Source organism: Lepidochelys olivacea, assembly GCF_965140295.1.
Source record: "Lepidochelys olivacea isolate rLepOli2 genome assembly, chromosome: 11".
Classification (NCBI taxonomy): domain Eukaryota; kingdom Metazoa; phylum Chordata; order Testudines; family Cheloniidae; genus Lepidochelys; species Lepidochelys olivacea.
This window is the reverse complement of record NC_140421.1, coordinates 15739897-15753027: the sequence shown is the minus strand read 5'-3', so window position 1 is coordinate 15753027 and position 13131 is coordinate 15739897.

The following is a 13131-nucleotide window of genomic DNA, read 5'->3' as shown; positions in this document are numbered from 1 at the left end:
GCACTGCTGCCTGGAAATCAAATGTAGTGTTTCTGTACACATTAAAGATGCTGTCTTTACTTTTATCGAAATTCATTTATGCTAAAAAAATGTGGCATACCATGGTTCAAATGTATATCAACATAAGACAAAGGAAAACGTTAAGCCATGTAACTAAAAAGAAAATTGTCAGGATATTGTCTTCTCTTTCCACTGCATTGCAACAGGTATAGAGTGTAGTGGATACTCCTGCTGGAGTGAGGTTCCATGACTAAAAAAGCCTGGTTCATTGACTGGCTCCTCCAGGCATCGTTGGGCATCATAACTGGAGGAGATGGTAACACAAGGTGAATCTCTGGGGCTCATGTAAGCTCTGCGGCTCTGGGGCTTACGGACTTGCCCCCCAGCTCATGAGGATACTTTGGAAGGATTCAGTTTTTATTGATAAAATGTTGATAAACCCACAAACTAATGAAAAATATTTCCATTGATAACCAAAATTTACAGCTAGGCAAAGTAAGAAAAATGCTGCTTGAGGATGTATTAGAGTTCGATTTAAAGATATTTACTTTGTATATTTTGACAAGTGGTGTTGACAATTTGTGTTTTAACAGTTGTAAATGTTTACCTTTTTTAATCTCTGTGTTTACTGCCATTAAATAATTAGCATGTAACCCCCACATAGTATGACCTGCCCATAATTCATGCAAATTTAAAAATTTACATAAAAATGCTTAAAAAGAACCATCAAAATTACATATTTTAAAAATATAATTCTGCCATGCCTACTCATGAGCCTGAATAGTCTCTCAAACATAGATTCTAAGGTGAGATGGGGCCAATATGATCATCTTGTCTGACCTCCTGTATAATACAGGCCATAGATTTTCCTCAAAATTATTCCTAGAGCATATTTTTTAGAGAAATATCCTCAATCTTGATTTAAAAATTGTCAGTGATGGCACATCCATCACAATCCTCAGGAAATTGTTCCAGTGGTTAATTACAGATGCTTGGATATACCCTTGTGCAGGTTCTTCTTTTGGGAGTAAAGTCATAAATTTTGCTCACATCAGCCTAAAACTGCACTAAAATTGTGATGTGATCATTTGGTCAGGTGGCTGCACACTAAGGGCTTGTCTTCACTATGGGGGTAAGTCGACCTAAGTTACGCTACTCCAGCTATTGGCGTCTTCACTGTGCTACATCAACGGGAGACGCTCTCCGTCCAACTTCCCTTACTTTTCTCAGAGAGCTGGAGTACCGGGGTTGACCGGAGAGCACACTGCCATTGATTTAGTGGGTCTGCCCTAGACCTGCTAAATCGATCCCTGCTGCATCGATTGCAGCAGCGTCAATCTCCCCGTGGTGAAGACCAGCCCTAACGCATGGGCTTCTTAATCTGCATTGTTCTGCAGTATCAATGCAGAAGAGTGAAGCTAGAGGAATTGCAAGCAGGTTGGGATGGAGACACTGACAAGAGGCATATGAAGATGAACCACTTCTGGTCAAGGGTGTCAGCACAGGTAGATGGCAAGATAGTACACAAGAATAGTTGCACAGACAAATGTGTGGGAAAGAAAGGAGGAATGTCATGGACTGATTCAGCTGTGGCTGCACATTTTCATTGCAGTTATCTTGAGTTGGCAATATTTAGGATAAGCTAACTCAGGGTCTGCCCCATGCCCCATACCTCAGAGGCACGATGTGATGGGTGCCTCTCTATCTGTATGTCTACACAGGACTAAAAAAACCCCACAGCTGGCCCAAGTCAGTTGACGCAGGCTCACAGGGCATGGGCTCTGGGGCTAAACATCACTCTATAGATATGGGCTTGGGCTAAAGCCTGAGCTCTGGGACCCTGCGAGGGTGAAGGTAAAAAGATGCTCCTGTTCTGGAGTGAGCACACCAGGCAAAAGGGGCTAACTCTGGAACAGGAGTCCAAATGACATAGCAGTGTCTGGTAGGGTCAATGCAAGTCACATAGTATGAAAATAGAAGAAGCCTTGAACCATGAGGAAAAGCGAAACACTTCAAAAATGCCTCTCAACATCACGGAGTTCCCTGAGTAAAAATGTGGCAGGAGCAGTATGGAAGAATACAGGACAATGATCTCTTATGTGGCCTTCCTATTGACACCTGCTTGGAGAAGCTATTATACTTGAGTAAGAGGATGAGAGGAGGGTAGAGAGAGGCTACACACAGGAATGCTGGGCTGTGCAAATGCTGAGCAGAACAGAGAGCAGCCTGCTGCAGCTGAGAGCAGGCTGTGACTTCTGCGGTGTTAGGTGGAAATAAAGAAATAATTAAATGTTAACTGATATACATATACCACCTTGGTCCCATGACAACCACCAAACATACCAGCGATCTATACCAGCGAAATGCCCATCCAGCTTTTAAAGAGCAATGTCACTGTGATTCCTGTTCCCCTGCTACTGCTAAGGCAAATGAGTAAGGCATATTTTTCAGCTTAGCTCCCCACTTCATAAATTAACAAGCTGAACTATCCTTGCTCTTTGTTTAGGGCTTGTCGACACTACATTGGCTGCTGTAGCACATCTGGCGAAGACGTGCTATGCTGATGGGAGAGTGCCTTCTTATTGGCATAATTGGTTCACCTCAGCGAGAGGCGGAAGCTCTGTCAGCGGGAGAGCATTTCCTGCCAGCTTAGTGCTGGTGTGGACAGTGTTTGGGTTGATGTAACTTGTGTGGCTCGGGAGGAGGAGAGAGGCTTTACATTGACTTAAGCAGTAGTGTAGACCAGCCCTCAGACTCTGTTGTGGCACTCCTTTTTCTGAACACTTGCCAAATTGCTGAGGGCTGAACACTGACATTTTCTTACCTGATGACTTTTGCTGGTTCATGTAACAAATGGTCTAGCAAAGTCATTTTCTACTAACACCAAACAAAGACGTTTATTAGAACAAGGGAAACAGATTCACTGTAAAACTACACACTCTCATTTCTTCCTCTTCGAAAGTATGTTCCCCGGTTCCACTTCTGCTTGGTTACGTACTATAATTTTAAAGAAACAGTATCCTCCCAAGTATGGTCAGTTGTCCTAATTAGGCTAAATTCAGGTGAGCTGGTCATATTAATTAAGACCTATGTTTTCAAGTGACCAGTGATTTTGGGAGGCTTCAAAGGAGGAATTTTCTGAGGGTGGGTGCTCAGCACTTTCTGAAATTCAGACCTGTATAAGGTGTCTCAAGTTCGACACCCATATACCTGGGTCACTTATGAAAATGTAGGCAATTGACTTTAAATATAAATAATAAATCTGTGAAACACACTGTTGCTAAACAACAGAGGCAATCAATTAGCATAAATACAACTTTTGAAAGTTGAAATTGCTTTGCATCTGGCCAAGATAATTTAGCAGGAAGAGCTCAAAGATTAAAAACGAGCTATATCTTGAATAAGAATAAAAAGAAAAGGAGTACTTGTGGCACCTTAGAGACTAACAAATCAAAAGCTTATGCTCAAATAAATTTGTTAGTCTCTAAGGTACCACAAGTACTCCTTTTCTATTTGCGGATATGGACTAACACGGCTGCTACTCTGAAACTTGAACAAGGATAATTATAAGTGAGCTGTCAAAAAGTTTATTTCTCTTCCTTTCTTGCTAGGCCCTTCCCAGCAGACAGACCAAATGACAAATTGTGTGACAATTCCCTCTAATTGTAATGAGCTACTTCCACTCCGAACCACTGATAATTGCAGAGCATTTCCAGTTTCATCATGGAGGATGGGGGCAGGGAATAAATGAAGCTATTTTTGATTATATTAGTACCTTAAAGCAACTTTCTCTAGCAGGGTATGCAAATGAGGCACAACAAAAGAGGTTGTTTATGGACATCTATGCAAAGTAGGTTTTTTGGTGGGGGTGGGCGGAGTTGCTGTCTGAAAATGATTTAACTACTACAGCTGGAATGCATATAAAATCATTTTAGTGATGAAAATAGCTATACACACACAAAACCTTCATGGAAAGTAACAGGGAAAAAGATTGTCAGAGAGCCCGTAAATATAAACAAAGCATGTGGTGTATCAGACCCTGTTGCTTCAGGCAGGGATCCTGTCAACAACAGTACAGGTCTCTGGTGGGATCCAGAGCACAGGGTTACGGGGAAAAAGAAGAGATAGCAATGATTCACCGAAATGGTTGGTGTGATGGGAAGTGTATGTCTAACGCTGCAGAGTTTAAGAGTGAATTACATCTGTTTTTAAAATTCAGGAATGCCATATTGTGTAGAATCCCAATCCCCAGGCCCTCCTCAGTATTTTGAAGAGGGCATTGTGACTTTTATTGCTGCTGAGGGTGATTTGTTAGGCATATCAACAAATATGATGATTTGTTGGTAAACACTTATAGAAAGGGGAGGGAAGGTATAAATATTAGAATCTGTTGAGATGGCACATCTGTGAGCATTCTGATAAGACATCAAAATGAGTGCTCTTTTTCATGCCAGAAACAGTTTGCTGCATTATCTGTCACACTTAGACCTGGAAAGCACTACACTGCAGCCTAAAACTTAGAGAAAAGAGTCTCCTGGAAACAACTTGGAACTGTGTCTTGTGGTATGGGTGATGGTTGGCAGCATGACTATATTCCATTCCCCACTCTGCCACTAGTTTGCTGCACAGCTTTGCTGGTTCTGGAAATGGTTTGTTGTATCACTTTACTGATCTGTATATCATATTTTCCAGCTGTAAAATGGGGCTGATAATATCTATCTCCCCAAGGAGTTATAACATCTGTAAAGTGCTTTGATGTGCAAAAGAAAGGAGCATTATAAGTGCTAAGTGAATTATGTCTATATAACCTTGTATAGTAATCAGTACTATATAGCTAGTTGCTCCTCTTGGTTGCAGGGAAAATAGAGTAAGTTTGTATTTTTTGGTGGAAACTGTGCATATTTCATATGAGTGCATTGGGATTCCTGGAATAAGTGCTGCCAAATGACTGTAGGTGGATTTTAAAGGAATAAAGGGCTCTATAAAGAGTTCTAAAGCAAACATAATGTCATCTTTAAGAATCCAGACCTTTATTCTCCTTATTCACCCTCAAGCTATGTACAAAGATCTGGTTCTTTTCGGAGACAGTATGCAAAGTTCTGATGAAGCTGATACCTATCCATGGTATCTTTAAAAAATGTGCCTGTGCAATCATATCTCATGTTTGGAATGAGAAGCCTCACTTATAATACATTGGAGACAATGCTATTATAAAGAATACCATGGGTATTATAGGCCAAATCAAGGACCTTAATGTTGCTACCTAGTTACAGCAAACTTCACTTTTTGAATGACTATTGACACCTGGACCCCATCTCTGAATCAGTTAAGTGCCTGGCAGTAAGTCATCATAAGGCCGTCTACAAATGCTAACAGGGAGAGAGGAGGCGCCATGTGTTTCTATTTATCACTCTCTGATGGGCAAAATTGCTTGAAAGTAAGTTCTCCTGCAGAACTTTACAATCACCATAATCTGCTCCATAACTTTTAAGTGATTCTATTCATCTTCATGACAGACTACATTTTTCAGGAATCTGTTCATTAAACTCAATGGCATTTTAATCATGAAATGCCCTGTACAGCATAACCTAACGCATTGGCAGAACTATTTAGTTTGAGCATTGGGTGAATCTCCTAAGGGCAGGTTTTATACCACTTGGGAGTATCTCAAGACAGTAATGGCTGCTAAGATACCTATGCACAGATACTGAAATATATAACTCACCTGGGAAAGGGCATTATAATTTGACATTAAATACAGCCAAACTCTCTCTCTCTCTTGCTGGTCAACTATATTGTATCTGATTCATGTAGAAAATCATCCAAGTATCTCAGAAACTATTATAAGAGTTGTTTGAGAAGGTTAGTCAGGGAACGGATCACAGGAATGTGAGCTTGCCTTTCATAAACAGAATTGACAGCTGTTAGATAATACTAGACCAGTGTGTTATGACTCCTGAAAGCCCATTGTGGCTAACCTGTTATGCATCACCATATGGTATGAGTGCAGTAGAGTCCCACATGATAAAAAATTAAGGAAGACCAATACATTTTACCACTTAAAATTTAATGAGGAGTGAAAAGACCTATGTACAGATTTGAAAGATGCTTGCTATGATCTTTTTGAGTTCAAGAATGCCACAGAATTTCTAAAAGCTATAGATTAAAACCAACTAAGATTCCCAGGGGTCTAAGGAGCATCTTCTGAGTTTCATAACTATCAAAAGCTGCAGTGCTGGTCATGGATATTACAGAGGTATAATAATAATGACCTTGCAGCTCAAAGATTGATTATTTAAGGCAAAATAGACAGACTGTCCTCATGACCATGGGCAGAGAAAATCCAAAGCAATGTTTTCTTTTCTCACTCTTATTTGTTGAAGTATATGAAAATTCTCCCACAGCTTGAATGAAAAAAAAAAAGGGATGGATTTAAGGCCTGATCCAAAGTTCATTGCAATCCATGTAAGTCAATCCCTTCAATGATCAGGCCCTAGTGATTCACAATCAGAGGGGTATGCATTGGCTAAATGTTACTTTAACCAACTTATGTTGTTATTGATGATCTCCTTCAACAAACATGTTAATTTGGAAAGACAGATTTCTCTACTGCAGTGGAACCCTATCTGATGGTCACCGGAATGAGATATTTTGACCAAAAAGATGTGGGCATGGGGATGTTGGAGGGGAGGCAGTCCATGAAAGGTCTTGTGTCTTACGAAGCTGTTCACAGAATGAAGAGCTAGAGAGAGCACCTCTTTGGGTGAATAGAGACAGGGGACTAGGAGCTCAGACTCTGACATCCAATTCCTGGCATTAATCATGTTGTGAAGATGGTAAAACCCTTCTTCCATATTCTCTCATACACCCAAATCTGAAATCTCTCTACCCATTGATGTATAGAGGGGATGATCTGGGCCATTGTAAACAATGTTTTCTTTAGATTAGTTTTGTTTTCTGTTTCCCATGTTTCCCTTTCCTGCATGTGGGCAGTGGGTTAGCCTTCCTTACGGACTTTTCTGGACAAATCTTGTGAATTGCCATGCAATGGGACTGCAGATGCTCACCATCAACCAGAATTTGATGCTAACTAGCATCATCAGAAAGAAACATAGGGAGCAACACATGCAAAACAAAAACAAAAAACAAAAATGCTTCGATTTGAAGACTGCTGATAGGATACATTACAAAATTAACAGGATGCATATTTATTAGAAATGACTTAAACATAGCCAATGTAAGATTTAGTAAAAGATCTGCTTAAACAGAATAAAGATAGAAGAAGTGGTTGAAAGGAAAATAGGCAAAAAGTAAATTGAGGACACTTAAAAGTGTTTGAAAGAATATTTCTTAGACCCAAGGGCAAGATTCTACTCTTTAAACAGAGCACAACAGAAGATCTGCCTGAGAAAAAAGAGTTAAAAAGGTAGGCAGCCATAGAAGTTATAGAAATATTAGAAGAAAAGCAGGCTAAGACATAGAGAAAAAGATGAATCTGCTTGTAAAGAGAATATGGATTAATATAAAGTGAGAGAGGCAGATGAGTAAATGCAATATGATTTGATTGCATTTGACCAGAAAACATACAAGACGACAGCTGGTGAGGAAGCAATGAAAGTATCTGGAAAATGAAAAAACAAACAGAAACAAAACCCCCAAACTTCAGAGTTATCCTGGGGGTTTAACGAAAATCATGAAGTATAATATTTGGGAAAATGGTGTGATTTGTGATTAACTCATATATTTTAAATTTAATTAGGAGCAAAATTAAATATTCATCCAGATCCTCATTTGATATTAACATTGAAGAACATTAAAGTTGATGGAACTACACCAATTTACACCAGCTGAGGATCTTTCCTATTGTCTCTAAAACACAGTATCAATTAAAACCACAAGTTGCATGTTTTTGCAAGTGTTTTATTAGTAATGTAGCATTCTGAAACCCTTTGAATATAAAATTAACTTACTCATGGCCTTGGAGCATTCACAGAGTGTTGTTAAAAAAAGTTTGTTTTACTTTCTACTTATATTCCAATATTTTCTCATGCTTTAATTAGCGCTTCTGATAGAGTTCATAGTGGTGTGTTGTAATAACTGAATAGTCAAATTGGAATTAAGGATTAGTGAATTAGAAGACTGCTACTGAAAAATTCTTCTGCTCAGTTCAAAACCATTATATTATGCTGTTGTTGTGTAGTTTTATTGTTCTTTAAGGGTTGTTCTGGAGATTTTAGGAGGTAAGTGAGCCAAGATGTGCTTATTTACTAGACTTTTAATCTCCAATTAACATAATAGTTTGTTAACGCTCCACTCAAACCCATACATATTTTTCTTCTCTTCAGACAGATGCATTTTCCCATTATTGAAGCTATGAGGGTGCAATTTGATTAGGTACCATGCTTAGGGTCAGCTTATGGCCTAGTTTCCATAGGCATGCAGGAGCATAAGCGGGGGTTAGACCAACCATATGCTCCCACCCCAACTCCCAGGACTGTGAGGCTGGTCAGGATGGGAAAATGGGAACTGCACACCTGCTACTGCCCACTGTGCAAATTAGCAGAAAGCATTGGGTGTGGGTGGAGTGTCAGCTTTAACTCCCAATGAATAACCCAGCATGAACAGTGAGGCCTGGGTTGGAAGGCTAATATTGTTTACTACCCTATGGGGCAAGTTGGGAGTAGGGAATGATGCCTCTGTGGCATGATTCCTTTCCTGCTCTACTCCATGAGTGAAGCAGCTATGTACCACTCCTTACAGAGGAGTAGCTGTACACTTTAACTCTCATTCAAATAGCAAATAGAATTTTAAAGGCTACCATACTCAGGCAAAACTCCTATTAGCCATCATTGCTTTGCTTGAGTAGGTCTATGCAATCGAGGCTGTAAATACACACCCAGAGATGCAACATTCATCTAAAGTGGGTTTGATTAAAATCACCCCATGTGCTCCACGAAAATGGGGATAGCCCTGACTGGTTTCATCACAGGGATGTTGTGGCGCTTACTCCTTTCATGGTTCTAAAATCCTTTCAGATGCTTGACACCAGGAAAGTATTAATTATTATTATTTTATAAACTGCAGTGACTCAGAATGTCCTCTTCTAAGTACAGGAAGATGTTGCAGGTACCTGGGATGGTGATAGGTGATATTTTAAAGGCATCCACTGGAAGTTTATGACTTAAAATCACAAAGAAAGAACATCCTGAATTCAGGTTTCCACACTATGTTGAACTCAGTTCTTGGTATTTATATACATTGTTTGCAGCATACACAAGATCTGATTCATACTCACTACTGCAGTGCTGGGGAGCAACCGGTGGCCATAGTACATGTAAGTAGCAGTGATACAGGATAAGGTAAGAGAGATGTCCTGGAGCCAAATTTAAGCTTCTTGGTAAGAGAATAAAGTCCAGGGCTTCCATGATAGAATTCTCTGAAATGCTTCCATTCCATTCATGCTTCCAACGGTCACAAGAGTGAAATGCCTGCAAGCAGCGTAAACTTTTTAAAACCACAATAACAGAGGCTCAAACTATATGTATACCCCAAATTAAAAACACACACACACACACACAGACAGAGACACACACACACAAAGAATTCAGAAAAATGCCACCATAGCTAAACAAAAGAGTGAAAGACTTTGTTAGAGACAAAAGGATATCTTTTAAAAATAGGAAGTAAAATCCTACTGAGGAAACTAGAAAGGAACAAACTGGCAAGTCAAGTGTAAAAGTACAATCAAGCAGGATAAAAAGAATTTGAAGAGCAACTAGCAAGATTTTTTTTTAAAATTGCTGTTGGTATTTGTAAGTACAGCAAAAGCAAGAAGCCAAACAATCAGTGGGGCCACTGGATGATCAAGATGCATTCAGGAAGACAAGGCCATTGCAAAAAAAATCTAAATGAATTCTTAGCATTGGTCTTCACTGCAGAGGATGTGAGGGAGATTTCCATACCTGAGCCAGACTTTTGAGGTGGCATATCATAGCTATCCCAGATTGAGGTATCAAGTAGAGGAGGCTTTGGAACAATTTGATAAATTAAACAGTAATAAGTCACCAGGATGATCTGGAATTCACCCAAGTTTTGGAGGCAGTTAAATATGAAATTGCAGAACTACTAACTGTGATATGTAACCTATGTCTTAAATCAGTCTCTGTACCAGATGACTGGAGGGTAACTAACCTAATGCCAATTTTTTTTAAAAGGCTCCAGAGGCAATCCTGGCAATTACAGGCCAATTAGCCTAACTTCAATACCAGACAAATTATTTAGACTATAGTAAAGAATAGAATTATCAGACACATAGATGAACACAATATATTGAGGAAGAGTCAACACAACTTTTGTAAAGGGAAATCATGCCTCACCAATCTTTTAGAATTTTTTGTGGGGGTCAACAAACATGTGGACAAAGGTGATCCAGTTGATATAGTATATTTGGACATTCAGAAACCCTTTCACAAAGTCCCACCCCAAAGGCTCTTAAGCAAAGTAACTGGTTAAAAGATAGGAAACAAAGAGCAGGAACAAGTGGTCAGTTTTCACAGTGGAAAGAGGTAAATGCCCCCAGGATATGTGCTGTTTAGTATATTCATAAATGATTTGGAAAAGGGGGTAAACAGAGAGATGGCAGATGATACTAAATTGCTGAAGATAATTAAGTCCAAAGCTGACTGTGAAGAGTTACAAAGGGATCTCACAAAACTGGGTGACTGGGCAACAAAATAGCAGATGAAATTCAGTGTTGATAAGTGCAAAGTAATGCAGAGTGGAAAAAAAAATAATCCCGACTATGCATACAAAATGATGGGGTCTAAATTAGCTGTTACCTCTCAAGATAGAGGCTTGGAGTCATCGTCAAGAGTTCTCTGAAAACATCTGCTCAATGTGCTGCAGCAGCAAAAAAATGATCAGAATGTTAGGAGCAGTAGGAAAGGGATAGATAATAAAACACATACCATCATGCCACTGTGTAAATCCATGGTATACCAACACTTTGAACACTGCAGATAGTTCTGGTCACTCCATCTTAAAAATATATATATATTAGGATTGGCATAGGTACAGAGAAGGGAAAAAATATTAGTATTATGGAACACCTTCATTACGAGGACAGAGTATAAAGCCTGGGATTGTTCATTTTAGAAAAGAGATGACTGCCACTGATAAAAGTCTATAAAGTCATGAAAAGTGTGGGAAAAGTGAATAGTGAAGTGTTATTTATCCCTTCACATAACACAAGAACCAGAGGTCTTCCAATGAAATTAATAGGCAGCAGGTTTAAAACAAACCTAAAAAAATATGTCTTCACACAATACACAGTCGACCTGTGGAACTCATTGCCAGGGGATGTTGTGAAGACCAAAGGTATAACTGGGTTAAAAAAAGAATTATACAAGTTCACGGAGGATAGGTCCATCAATGGCTATTAGCCAAGATGGTAAGGGACAGAACCCTATGCTCTGGATGTCCCTAAATCTTTGACTGCCAGAAGCTGGGATTGGATGACATAGCATGGAGTCCTTGATAATTGCCCTATTCTGTTCATTCCCTCTGAAACATCTGGCACTGGCCACTGTCAAAAGACAGGACACTGGGTAAGATAAACTACTTGTTTAACCCCGTATGGCCATTCTTATGTTCTTCTGTAATATTAATATAAGTGTTTTGGAGAACCTAAAAAATAATGGTATCAGATAGAGAAGGAAGACAGTAATAAAGACAGAGTGGAAAGAAATATAGAAAATAAAAAGAAAGGAAGAAACAGAAAGGGTGTGGCCAAATTATTCCATAATTGTTCACTAACAAAGATCATCCCACATTCCTTTGAAGCATCTGGCTCTGGCTACTGTGGTAGAAAAGATATTGGCCAAATGGATCATTGCTCTGATTCAGTATGGCAATTCTTTTTCACTATGCATTTTTTGTTTTAAAGATAAAGTCTAAAAGAGTAACAGAGGGAGGGAAGTGAACTAGGGTAAAAATTGAAAAGCCCAACACCATTCACCAGATTGTACCATCATTTCTCACAAGGAACCAGACTGAATCAATTTATCCTCCACTTCTGCTTGAGCCCCAGGGCCCAGATGCAGCACTGCGCCATTTCCTTCAGTGAAGCTAAACTGATTTAGGGCAGCTAAGGATCTAGCCATAAGTGACTTTAACTACCTGAAATGTTTATTAATGTGTCCTTTCACCATCTCATACACATTTCATAGTAAAAAGAAAAGGAGTACTTGTGGCACCTTAGAGACTAACCAATTTATTTGAGCATGAGCTTTCGTGAGCTACAGCTCACTTCATCGGATGCATACCGTGGAAACTGCAGCAGACTTTATATACACACAGAGAATATGAAACAATACCTCCTCCCACCCCACTGTCCTGCTGGTAATAGCTTATCTAAAGTGATCATCAGGTGATCTCCCAAAGGTGAGAGAACCTGGATTTGTGCAGGAAATGGCCCAACTTGATTATCATGCACATTGTGTAAAGAGTTGTCACTTTGGATGGGCTATCACCAGCAGGAGAGTGAATTTGTGTGGGGGGGTGGAGGGTGAGAAAACCTGGATTTGTGCTGGAAATGGCCCAACCTGATGATCACTTTAGATAAGCTATTACCAGCAGGACAGTGGGGTGGGAGGAGGTATTGTTTCATATTCTCTGTGTGTATATAAAGTCTGCTGCAGTTTCCACGGTATGCATCCGATGAAGTGAGCTGTAGCTCACGAAAGAAAGCTCATGCTCAAATAAATTGGTTAGTCTCTAAGGTGCCACAAGTACTCCTTTTCTTTTTGCGAATACAGACTAACACAGCTGTTACTCTGAAACATTTCATAGTGGTATCTGTTAGGATCACTTTGGATAAGCTATTACCAGCAGGAGAGTGAGTTTGTGTGTGTGGTTTTTGGAGGGGGGTGAGGGAGTGAGAGAACCTGGATTTGTGCAGGAAATGGCCCACCTTGATTATCATACACATTGCGAAGAGAGTGGTCACTTTGGATGGGCTATTACCAGCAGGAGAGTGAGTTTGTGTGTGTGTGTGGGGGGGGGGGGAGGGTGAGAAAACCTGGATTTGTGCTGGAAATGGCCCAGCTTGATGATCACTTTAGATAAGCTATT